The sequence below is a fragment of the Diabrotica undecimpunctata genome, chromosome 8 (genome assembly GCF_040954645.1).
Source record: "Diabrotica undecimpunctata isolate CICGRU chromosome 8, icDiaUnde3, whole genome shotgun sequence".
Lineage (NCBI taxonomy): Eukaryota > Metazoa > Arthropoda > Insecta > Coleoptera > Chrysomelidae > Diabrotica > Diabrotica undecimpunctata.
Window position 1 is genome coordinate 72,818,963 of NC_092810.1, and position 13,213 is coordinate 72,832,175.

At 33.4% G+C, this 13,213-nt stretch overlaps 1 protein-coding gene across 3 annotated transcripts in view; it reads right to left on the bottom strand.

Annotated features, from left to right (window-relative positions):
- pcm (5'-3' exoribonuclease pacman) overlaps positions 1-13,213 on the bottom strand; it is a 160,287-nt gene that overhangs the window by 72,586 nt on the left and 74,488 nt on the right. The gene's annotated exons all lie outside the window — the stretch shown is intronic.

Genomic DNA, 13,213 nt, shown 5'->3' on the forward strand with positions numbered 1-13,213 from the left:
ATTGTTAATAATTAATCAATTAAATCAATTTTTATTATTGTGATAATATAACTAGATAACTCCTAGATGGATAAAGAAGTTTCAACGTTACACAAATGAAACTTTTTATTTAAAATGACAGAATATTAATTCAAAATCTGAATACACAATTGATTTATTGTACGAGGTCATATTATTATGTATCCTAGTTATATATGTTGAAGTTCGTCTGTAATTAAAATAAATTGTTCATTCAAATTAATCTGCAGAAAGTGTACTGAAAAAAAGCAATGTCAAAATTCCACAGAACAGCGCTAGAGAAAATGCCGAGCAATGAGCACTTATTATGGGTAATCCTCTAAGCCCATTGCTGTCAGACATTGTTATGGATCATCTAGAAACAAATATTTCAAAACATCCAGTATTCAAACAGTTTTTACGGAAACTATCAGGCAACTTGACCAATTTTTATCTTACATTAATTCACTTCACAGTCATATTAAATTTAAAATAGAAATATAACATCAATCATAAATTCAATCCATACATTTTCTAGATTTAAAAATTATGAAACTTAAAACAAACATAAATTTTTTCGTGTTTCATAAACCTCCCCATACTCACACAGCTATTAATAATTCATCATCCAATTCCACACAATATAAATTAGCGGCCTACTTTAGGGGCTTAGCATGTTACTGTAGAGAGTCATGGTGAAATTAGATTCAGAATTGAGCAGGGCAGAGCCGCTTTTAAAAGGATGTTCAAGGTATTATGTAACAGAGACCTAAAATTGACATTGCGGATCCGCCTACTTCGCTGCTACGTGTTCTCGGTCTTACTTTATAGTGTCGAGTCTTGGACTGTGAATAAAAATTATCTAAATCACCTTGAGGCTTTCAAAATGTGGTACCATAGAAGAATTTTAAAAGTTTCTTGGGTGGAGAAGATTCGAAACTCCACAATACTAGAACGTCTCAGCAAGACTATTGAGATTATAAGAAGCATCAAGAGGAGAAAGCTGGAGTACCTCGGACATGTAATCATCATCATCATCATTTAACCCGGATCTATCCACTGCTGGATATAGGTCTCCCTCAGTCTTTTCCATGTATTTCTGTTTTGTGCTGTTTGCATCCAATTTTTGTCGATCAGTTTTATGTCATCAGACCATCTTGTATGAACGACCTCTACTTCATAATTCTTTCTATGGCATCTGTCACTCCTGTTCTCCGTCTTATTTCCTTGTTCGTGATCCGATCCCTACGAGAAATGCCTAACATCGATCGTTTCATGGCTCTTTCGGTAACACAAATTTTATTTCTTACTTTCTTGGTTAGTGTTATTGTCTCTGCACCATATGTAAGTACTGGCAACACGCACTGATTAAAGACTTTTCTTTTAAGACACATAGGCAGTTCTGATTTAAGAACATAGCTTAGCTTGCCGAATGCCACCCAAGTGAGTCCTATGCGGCGGCTTAGTTCGCACGTTTGATTATCTCTTCCTATGCGTATCTCATGTCCTAAGTACTTATATGAGGTGGTTTCTTCAATATGCATGCCATTTACTGAAATCTTTTCGCTTAACACAAGATTTGTCATGATTTGTGTTTTTGTGTGGTTGATTTTTAATCCTACTTGTAGGGAGGCTAGGTATAGTTTCTCCAGTTGCGATACTGCATCATCGATTCTGTCAGCAAAAAGGACAATATCGTCAGCAAACCTCAAATGATTAAGCATTTCTCCATTGACATTAATTCCTTTTTCACTCAGATTTGCGTTCTTAAACATATGCTCTAATAATGTTATAAACAATTTTGGCGAAATTGTGTCTCCTTGTCGCACTCCCCGTTTTATTTTAAATACGTTGGTCTTTTTATCTGCCAGTTTCACACTTGCTGTCCCATTTTGATAGATGTATTTTATCATGTTTATATAGCGATGATCTATACGGACATGTAATGAGAGGTCAAAAATATAGATTGCTACAAAATATAACGCAAGCGAAAATAGCAGGCAAATGCAGTCCAGGACAAACAAAGACTTCATAGTTGAAGAACTCGCGATTGTATTAATACAAGCATGTTATTTAGAGTGGCAGTGAATAAAACTAAGATAGCTATGATGGTAACCAACGTCCTGAAAGGACATGGCACATGAAGAAGTAGCATGTTACAAAGATTAACAGAAATTCACATGTCAAAAAATAACTTCGAGATATAATTGAATATCATTACGCAAATAGCAGTAAAAAATGGGTGCAACGAACAAACGTTAAACAAAATTTAAAAAAAAACTGCACAAGAAAGATGAATGAATTGAAAAGAAAAATCTTTTAAAGGTCTAAAAAAGCATTTAATTCCTAGCTGAGCGCTTTCGACTTACAAAGCATTCAGAGCTATGCTACAATAGAATAACTCAATATAAGTAACCATTTAAGTGTAACAATGTTTAACTTATAAAACAAAAATTATAAAACACAATAAAATACCGGAAGAATGGAGAACGTGCGAACTAACTCTACTATTGAAAAAAAGAGATAAAAAACAGCCAGAAAACTACAGAGGTATAAACTTGTTAAATACTACGCTAAAACTTAGAACTAAAATTTTACAAGTGCTAATAAATCACAGGATAAGTTTAGCAGATGAACAACAGGGTTTTCGTAGTAGAAGATCGTGTACAGATGCAATATTCGTTATAAAGCAAATCACTGAGAAATCACTAGAGTATAATAGATCAGCATTTCTGTGTCTGATTGACCTAAAGAAAGCGTTTGACTGAAAGAGTAAGACTCAAAGATGTATCTTCTGTATAATAGAGAAGTTCCCCTAAATATTATAAAAACTATCGATAACATCTACCAAAAAAAACAAAATGGAATTCAGAATAGATGGACCACTTACAGAACCTATAGAAATAGGCAGCGGAATAAGACAAGGGGATTCATTGAGCCCCATGCTCTTCAATTTGATCATGGATGAAATCATCAAAACCGTTAACAAAGAATGAGGATACAGAATGGGAAACAAAGAAATTAAAATAATGTTACGCGGACGTCGCAATATTGATAGCCCAAGATGAAGATAGTCCGCAAAGACTGGTTCACAGATTTAACAGCAATAAGAGCAAAAGAATTTAATATGACTATCTCCTCTCAGAAAACTAAAACAATAGTAGTCAGCAAAGAACCAACCAGATGTAAAATAGAAATTGATGGCATCAGTATTGAACAAGTAATGGAAATAAAATACTTGGGAATTACACTGTCTAGCTATGAAGACCTGGACAAAGAAGTGAGAGATCAAGTGCAAAAAGCAAATAGACTGACAGGATGCCTTAATAACACTATATGGCGAAACAGACACATTGACACTGAGATGAAGTCAAGAATTTATAAAGCCAGTGTAAGACCAATACATACGCCTCAGAAACAAGACCCGACACAGCCACAACGCAAAGGCTACTGGAAATGGCAGAGATGAGAGTACTGAGAAGAATTACAGGAAATACGCTGAGAGATCGAAAGAAAAGTAAAGACAATAGAAGAAAATGTAACGTATATATATATATATATATATATATATATATATATATATATATATATATATATATATATATACAATAGCACTAAAGGCCTTAGAGGCCCATGGCTTAAAAAGTTTGTTCTTTCTTCATTTTCGCTTTTCTTTATGTACTGAGATCTTCTCTGGCTCGATATGTGATTTTTCTCCATTCCTTCTTGTTATTCATTTTTCTTTTCTGGCCTTGTAGTCCAATTTCTTCCATATCTTTTTCTACCTCCTGATTCCATCTATTTTTTGGTCTTCCTTTTCTCTTTTTTAAAGTTATAGTGTAGTTCATTACCCTTTTTGAAGTCCTCGTGTTCGGCATCCTTTCTAGGTGACCTCGCCATCTTAGTCTCTGTGCCTTTATGACTCCTATTATGTTAGGTTGATTATATAATTTCTTTAACTCATCATTTGATCTTCTTATCCATAAACCGTCCCTTATTATTCCTCCATATATCTTCCTCAGGATTTTCCTTTCCCATATCTCCAGTAAATTTTGTTCATTTTTTGTCATTGTCCATGTCTCACTGCAGTACGTTACTATTGGTTGTATAGTTGTTTTGTATAACTGTATTTTTGCCTTTCTTGATAAAAACTTGCTTTTCAACATTCCACTAAGAGCATGTACACTTCTATTGCCTGCCATTATTCTAGCTTGTATTTCTTCTTTAATGTTAGGTTTGCGTGATATTATTGTACCTAGGTATGTAAATCTTTCTACCATTTCGAATTCGTATGATAATCTTTCTTCTACTTCTACTTTAAACTTTTGTCCATCCCTGAACTGATCATCTGTCCACTGCATACATTTTGTTTTAGTTTCATTTATGTAAAGTCCCATTTTCTTTGCTGCTTTTACTATTCTCTGTACTATCTCCTGTAGCTCTTTTTTTCCTCTTGCCAGCAACACTATATCATCCGCAAATGCCAAAACTTGGTGTCTTTTATGATATAGGAGTCCTTCTCTATTGATTTTCGCTTCTCGCATTATTTTTTCTAGGCATAAATTGAAGAGTAATGATGACAAAGGATCGCCCTGCCTTAATCCTTCGTTTACTATAAATTTGTCCGATACATGATTGTTTACTTTGACTCTGTTTTCTGTATTCTCTAAAGTAAGATGTATCATGTTACGCAACTTTCTGCTAACTCCCAGTTCCTCAAGGGTCTCTTTTAATTCCTTCCTTTTTATTCTATCGTATGCTTGCTGGAAGTCGATGAATAGCGCTATCGTTGGTAAGTTGTGTTCATAGCTTTCTGCTTGTAATTCTCTGATTATGAATACTTGGTCCGTTGTGCTTCTCCCTCGTCTAAATCCGCACTGGTATTCGCCTATTATATTTTCAACTTCTTTTTCTAGCTTATCTTTTATGGATTTTGATAGGATTTTATATACGGTATTTAGTAACGCTACTCCTCTGTAATTACTGCATTCTGTTTTGTCTCATTTTTTGTGTAATGGGCAAATAATGGCTTCCTTCCAATCTTCGGGTATTCGTTCTTTTATCCATATCTCCTTTATGATCTTGTATATCCAATTATTTAGCAGTTTTCCACCATATTTCATCATCTCTGCTGTTATGTTATCGCTTCCAGGGGATTTGTTGTTTTTCAGATTTTTTATGATTTCCTCGATTTGTTCTTTGCTGGGTGAATTATCTTCTATGTCTTCTAAGTGTTCGATTCTTGCTTCTGTTTCCACGCATTCTCTTTGGTTTGACTTATTATTGCCATTTAGTAATTCATCAAAATACTCTTTCCATCTATCGGCAATTTCTGTTTCCCCGCTTATATTATCTCCTGCTTTGTTTTTGACGAATATGGGTTTTTGTTGGAAACCTTTTTTTTCATTTCTAGCACCTTGATATAGGTTTTTTATTTTTTTATTTCTGTAATTCTCTTCTATTTCTTTTAGCTTATTTTCTATGTGTTTTCTCTTCTTTTCTCTCAGCACTCTCTTTACTTTTTGTCTTTGCTCCCTATATCTATTCTTTGTCTCTGTTGTTTCTTTCGTGATCATTTCAATCCTTAATGATTTTCTTATTTCTATTTCTTTTTGGCACTCTATGTCGAACCAGTCTTTCCTCTTTTTATTCTCTTGTTTGTTACATTCTTTTGCTGCTTTGTTCATTATTTGCTTTATGTTTTCCCATTTGTTCTCAGTTTGCTCTTCTATTTGTATCTTTTTTAGTTCTCTTTCCATTGTTTCCTCGTATATTTCTTGCTCTTTCTTTGTTGCTAATCGAATTGGGTTATGTATACATTTCTTTTTTTTTTATTTTGTTTTTGTTTTCTGGTATCAGTTGCTTAATTTTGATGCCCACCATGTAATGATCTGAGTCGGCGTCTGGTCCTCTGTATGTTCTTATCTTCTTTATACATTGCTGTTCTTCTTTTTCGATGAGCACGTGGTCTATTTGGTTTTTAGTCTTTCTGTCTGGCGATATCCAAGTTTCCTTGTGTATTTCTTTTCGTTCGAAATATGTGCTCATTATGATCATATTTTTTTCTCTCGCGAAATCTATCAGGAATTGTCCGTTCTCATTAGTTTCATTGTGTTTACTATATTTTCCTATTGTCGGTCTAAATACTTCTTCCTTCCCTATTTTGGCATTTGCGTCGCCTAGAATAATTTTCATATCATATCTGGGTATATTTTCGATTGTTCTGTTTAATTCATTGTAGAAACATTCTTTGACATCATTATCTTTTTCTTCTGAAGGCGCGTGAATATTTATGAGGGTGATTTTTTGGTATTTTCCCTTGAACCTGATACTACATATGCGGTCTGATACTGGTTTAAACTCTACTAGTGCTTCTTTTAGCTCTTTTCTTATCATAAAACCTGTGCCTAACGTTCGATTCTTTCCACCGCTGTTAAAAAACATTGTATCTTCTATTTCTAATATATCATTTCCCAGTTGTTTCGTCTCCTGTAAAGCTACTATGTCAAAATGGAACTTTTCGATTTCTCTCGCTAAGTGTTTAAGTTTGCCTTCTCCATATGTGCCTCTTACATTCCATGTTCCCAAAAGTAAGTGTTCTTTTCGTAATGTTTTCTTGTGTTTTGGTCCCGTTATCATTTTTTTCCTCTTTTTTCCTTTTTTCGTATTATCGTTAACCTTGTTCTGTGCTTGTTTCGTCAACTTTATTCCAGTAGTACATTTAGTTGCTAGTTTTTTGATGTTTTTTTACATATTGCGCCTTCTTTGTCATTCCACTTCCATTCGCTGTTATTTACCCATATTTTTTTTACTCCAATCTTGACTTCATTTCCTTTATTTCTTTCTTCTTGAGCAATGTTTCTAATTGTTTTCTGTATTTCTCGTTCTTTTGTGGTTGCATCTTCGTTGATATATATTTTGTACTCTTTAATTTCTTTTAACTTGTGCTTTTTTTCCATTATTTTTCTTTTTTCTTCCTGGTTTTCCAATTCAATTAGGCATGTTTTTTAGCCTAACTTGTGAGCATTCCTTATTTTAACCTCTACTCCTATATGTTGTTTGATGAAATTATTGATTGTTCCTTTTAACCCTGCTTGCTCATATGTGTCTATCTTTAGGCCGTACATAACTATGTTATTTATTCGTCGGTGTTTTTCCATAACTTCCATGTTTTTTGTTATTTCTCTGAGTTCCTCCTTGATCTCTATATTTTCTTGTTTTAGTTCTGAATTTTCTTTTCTCAGCTCTCTGTTTTCCATTATGAGCTTTTCTATCGTTTCCTTGCATTCTTGTTGATTTCTTTTTATTTCCTTAATATCATCGGTGAGGTGGCTCACCATTATTAGTAATTGATCAATTTTTGTTGCCTCATTTTTTTTCTCTGGAGTTTTTGTTGGTGTTTTCGAAAACTTCTTGCTCTTTCTGAAAATGTTATCTTCTTCCTCGCTGTCTTTATATCTGTCCTTCCTTTTTGCCCCTCCTTCTGAAAGTGTATCATCACTGTCTAAATTTTTCATATATTTTTCCATTTTCCGGCGCCAAACACTGTCTTCCACCTCAACAGTTCAGAGAAGACAGCGTTTACCGTATTTATTTTATGTTTATTAACCGTTGTTATTTTTCTGTGTCTACCCCGAAAGTCTACTCACAACGGCAACGTCGCAATTTCAAAAGTCAGAGTTTCGTTTCTATGCTTTGATGTTAATTAGGCTTATCAATTACAGCGATCTTACTTTTTATAGGGCCTTGGTGTTTTCAGATGTAATTTCACCGATTTTAAAGTTTTTTCTTAGCACTCTCCTTCACTTAATGTCTTATATTGTTCACTGGATATTTTCAATAATTTATTTCCCGTTACAACTCTCAGAAATTGAGTTTATTGCAGACGACAAATAAAATATTTGTTTACGTTTTGGTTACCGTGTTGCCCGAAAATGTAACGTACAGTGTATAAATGAATGGGCACAAAATAGAAAAAAAGAATGAAATAACCACATAAGCAGAATGGAGGAGACCCGTGTCGTCAAAATAGCAAGAGATAAGTAACCAATGGGAAGAAGAACTATCGGACGACCACGCAAAAGATGGAGTGACAACCTTTCATAGAGGTATTAATCCGCCAATGAACAAGCAGAATTGCTCATAAAGAGGAAGAAGAAGAAGAAGAATGTTTAACTTACGTCAAAATTTAAAAAGTGTTACTACGAAAGAGGGATCCTATTGTTCAAAAAATACAAATTTTTTTCTCCAAAATTTAAAAAACTTTGTAAGTTTCTAAAAAACATCAAAAACTGCTTGTGGCACTCCGGGAGTGACCGAGGAGTGGTAGCATAGCTTTCTTATCGTCTAAGCACTTACGCACTGAGCGATGGTTTTTAACTTAATTTAATTTATTTTACTTTATTCAATTTTATTTATTTTATTTACTTTAATTTTATTTTAATTTAATTTATTTTAATCTAAGCCAATTTATTTTATTTTAATTTAATGTATTTTATCCGTAGCCCACGATAAGAAGCTCTGCTTCCAAAAAGACAGCACTCTACAAAAAAAAACAGATTAAAAGTTTTGGTTATGAAACGGGTGCAAGCACCCATCCATCTGGATAGAGTTGAAGTAAATTTTTTATTTTTTTAACAATAGGATCCCTCTTTCTTAGTGGTATTTTATAAATTTTGACATAAGTTGAACATTGTTTCACTTAATAGTTACCTATATTAAGTTATTATATTATAGCATAGCTCTGAAGATGGCTTTCTAAGCCGAAAGCGCTCAGCTAGGAATTAAACGCCCACACACTTTTAAAATACGTTTCTTTTTAATTCATTCATTTGTCGTAAGTATGTACAAAAACATATCAGTCTTTTGCAATTGCATAAGCAATTCCTGAAATTAGTCTTTCCACCACCAGATAAAAAACCCAGTACCTATCTTTTCCTCCATTATATATACAAGCAAAATATGAACAAAAATAGCCAAACTCATTAAAAAGAAAGGAATAACATCGGCTTTCAGAACAGACAATAACAAACTTAAGTAAAAATACTAAAAACAACAAGAGCCCTAAGAAAAAGCACTCACAGTGGTGTATGTAGGTATATAACTTACATGTGGGGTCTGTGCAAAGACTTACATCGGTCAAACTGGTAGAATCTTTAAAAAACGTAAAGCAGAACACAAAAGAGCTTTCAATAATAGAAAAACAGATTCTACGTACGCACTCACCTTCTAGATCATATTCATTCTTTTAATGAATGGATATGGAAAATAATAAATGAAAAAATACAGATATAATTCTGAATGACCGACTTGAGACAAACAGCTCTCTCCTCTACTTGTTCAGTTAAATACTATAAAGTGTAGACACATACTAAAAATACATCACTTGAGAAAGGCACTCTGCCAAAACAGCTGTAGTGAAAACAAATTGTAATAAATTTTGTAGAAGTGTAGAAAACAAAAGTTTTCAGGGTTTTATTCTTAGAAAAAATGAACTTCAATCAAGTAACGGTAGAATCCACCATTTATTTAGTGTATGGTTTTAGGGGTTCAGAGGATCTCTGCTACAGAGTCTGTAGCTTAAGCTCCCATTGTATACAGGTATCCCTTGACTGGAGCATTACAAGTTATAAGTCTGAGCTGATTCCTGTTTATTTTTATCTCACATATATTTTGCCACCTTCTGGAGAAAGTTAGAAAAAGAAAATCTAGAAATAACCAACAGACACCATTGAGTTAAGTTCGAGTGTGAAGTGCTATTTAAAATGCATAGAGTAAATCACCGGACTGCTACTGAAGCCTAACCAGATCTGAAGATGAATTTACTTGTATGGTATACGAAGGAATCTAAGATATCTTTAAGGTATCTATAATGCTCAGTGACAAGCAGTAAAGATATTCGTTGGAACGGATTTACATTCTTTCAGACTACCAAGTGTTTTAAAGGCTATTAAGTATTTACTTTTATGTTAAAACATATAGGATTTAGTAAGGTAAACAATCTTTGAATTAACAGGCAGCAAACAACAAAGTAAGCCCGAGAAGGGGGTGTCAGGTAAAAAAGGGATCGGGGAAATGAAGAAGTTACAAATTGGTAGAACAAGGAACAAGCCGGAACCCCTTTGTGGATTTCACAAAAGCCACGTAAAAAGAAGATTCCGTACCAGTCACACAACAAGTCGTTTCTGCTAAAATGAAAAAGAAACGACAGAACATTTATGGAAGCAATTACTTAAAAATATAACGCTACAGAATAAATTCTTTAAAATCATCCTGTTCCAGAAATGAACATATCATTTTAAAATATAAAATAAAAATATAGTTCTTTACACTTTTCTTAGTGTAGAATAAGTAAAATATTCACTAATATCAAGTTTACATCTCATTGGTTCTTTAATGATTACTATTGTTCTAGTTTTCTGAGTTGAAATCGTCATGTTAAATTCTTTTGCTCTTGCATTAAATCTGTGAACTAGTCTTTGAAGGACATCTTCATTTTCGGCTATCAATATTACATCGTCTGCGTAACCAAGAAATTTAATTTCATTGTTCCCCATTCTGTGTCCTCTTCCTTTATTGACGCTTTTTATGATTTCATCCATAATTAGATTGAATAGCATAGGGCTTAATGAATTCCCCTGTCTAATTCCATTGCCTGTACCTATATCTATGGGTTCCGTAAGTTGTCCATGTATTCCCACTTTCATCTTATTGTTTGAATAGAGCATTTTCAATTGTTTTTATAATATCTAGATCTAGGATCTCTTTATTATACAAGAGATGTATTACATTTTTAAGTCTTACTCTGTCAAATGCCTTCTTCAATTCAATCAAACATAGGAATTCGGGTCTAGTGCATTATAATGCTTTCTTTGTAATCTGTTTTATGACGAATATTGTATAAAACCAACTTTAAGTAGCAAAATCATAATAGTGCACCATTTAACTTTGTACGTGAACATAGTTGTTATATTATACAAACCAATATCGTTATCATTCTTTTTGCCTTTATCCCTATGTAACCAATATCAATCCCCTACACCGACGTATCTTGCCTAAGCGTCTCTCCCCAAGTCTTCTTCCACCTTCTTTTTCTATTCCTTCCAGGAATTTGTAAATTAGCAACTCTTCGTATTGGGTGATTGGCGTGTTGACGTTGAACACGCCCGAACCATCTTCCTAGACTTCCTCGAATATATTAATTCTTAATTTTACCCTTTTTTACTACACAACACACTTTTTATCACACAACACATCACCCATTGCATTCCATTGCATCCATCCCGCTCTAAGTCTACTGCTTGCATCTCCATCTATTTCTCCATTATTCTGTAATACCGCCCATATGGACTTTTCACATACATTTCACCATCCAAAGTTATCGTCTTATTTGTACTGGTAACACCATCTTTAAATGAACATGTTAAATACTTTTTTTATTCTACCATATTTTAAACTTTTTCATCAAGAACTGGTCTCTACTGATCCAGTTTCAATATTTCCTGATTATCTGATCCAACACAATAACGACTAAGCACTGAGTCCTGATGCAATCCTACTTTCACATGAAATTTATTAGTCTCATCCACACCTGTCCTAACAGTTGTTACTCTCTCATACAAATCTCTCACATACTCAGAGGGAATTAATTTCTTATTAAGCGCCACAAAAGCTTTCGAGGAAATCTAAATCATATGCTTTCTCAAGATCAACGAATTCCATTTGCTTTGCGTAAATCCAAACTGATACTGCTTTTTAATTGGTAATCCAAATACCATTACATTCGTATTATATTTGGAATGACTAGGAGGAACGTAAATTATATGGGTTACATTAGACACATTAATAACTTGGACCATTTAGATAGAAAGGTTATATAGATCATTATGTGTAATTATGTCTTAGTGTATATTGAACATGTTGATGTTAATAATTTACATTATTAAAATAATTTTGGTTGTAAATTTTAAGTTGAGTCACCTTTATACATTTATGTTATGATTTTTGATTATTTCCATGCTGTGAATTGGTATTAAATATATTAAGCTTTTTATATAGGGCAATACAAAGAATATCTTTAGCTTTATTAAATAGTTTTTATTGTGTTTCCACGCTGTGTTAGTCAGTCTGTAAAAATATATTGTCAGTGAATTTGAAATATTCCGATATCTAAACATTTTCCATATTATTCCTAATTTATCAACCATATTCCGTGCTGAGAGTGTCAGGCCCTGGAGTGAAGTATCTAGATGGTAAAAATGACATGCACCCTACCCTCCATGCTATGGCTTGCTGGATGAACCATACAATACGCAGTCAACACCCCGAGGTAAGAGCCAGAACCAAAGTGTATCAATACTCATAGGTTTATGAAACGCACCCGGCAGATCATAAAGGCCTTTTCATTTCACTCTTTTTTAACTTGTCTTGAGTGAAATATCTTTAGTATTTCCTATAAGCCTCTTTTGGCTCTTGTTAAGAGCAAATAATACTTAAGTCTGGAAATATGTTCCATTTAAGAGGCAACGAAGAGTCATCTGTCGGAGGAGTTGTGTTTTTTTATCCATAAAAAAAGGATACCAAACGTAACTACAATAAAAAGTGTATGTACCAGAGTCATTTATCTTATTATTCAATTGAATTCAAGATAAAACTTAAAATTATACTTTACAGGTTAACTCACCGACTACGAGCCACTCAGATGAGGAAGTTGATGAATTTTATGAAGATATCAGAGTAGCTATACAAACTTTAAAAAACAATTGGGAATCCCCTATGGGAAACTTTGCATTTGTTGACTTCTCGCAAGGAGAATTTCTTTTTGATGAACTCATTCTTGAGAAAGAAACCTCAGCGTAAGTGAACATGGAAGAGTCCGAACCAAAGAACAACAAATGAGATTCATTTCGTAATAGCAAAAAGGAAAAATATAGTTCAGGATGTAATATTCAAACATTGAAAGAAGCTGAAAAGAAATACTGTCCTCGTGCTGAAAACAAAAAGTTAAGCCATAGCACGAAACATCTTCTAAAGCAAAGAGGAACACTTAGAGAAAATCAAAATTATAACACAAATTAACTAAGAATCTTTAATAAGAAAATTTAAAATTAAGTCAGAAAGGATCTGAGACGATACAATACGATAGAAATAATTAGAGTAATAGAAGAAAGCAAAAGCTTGAAAGTACGACGGAGTATGTCCATTGGAAGAACATCCA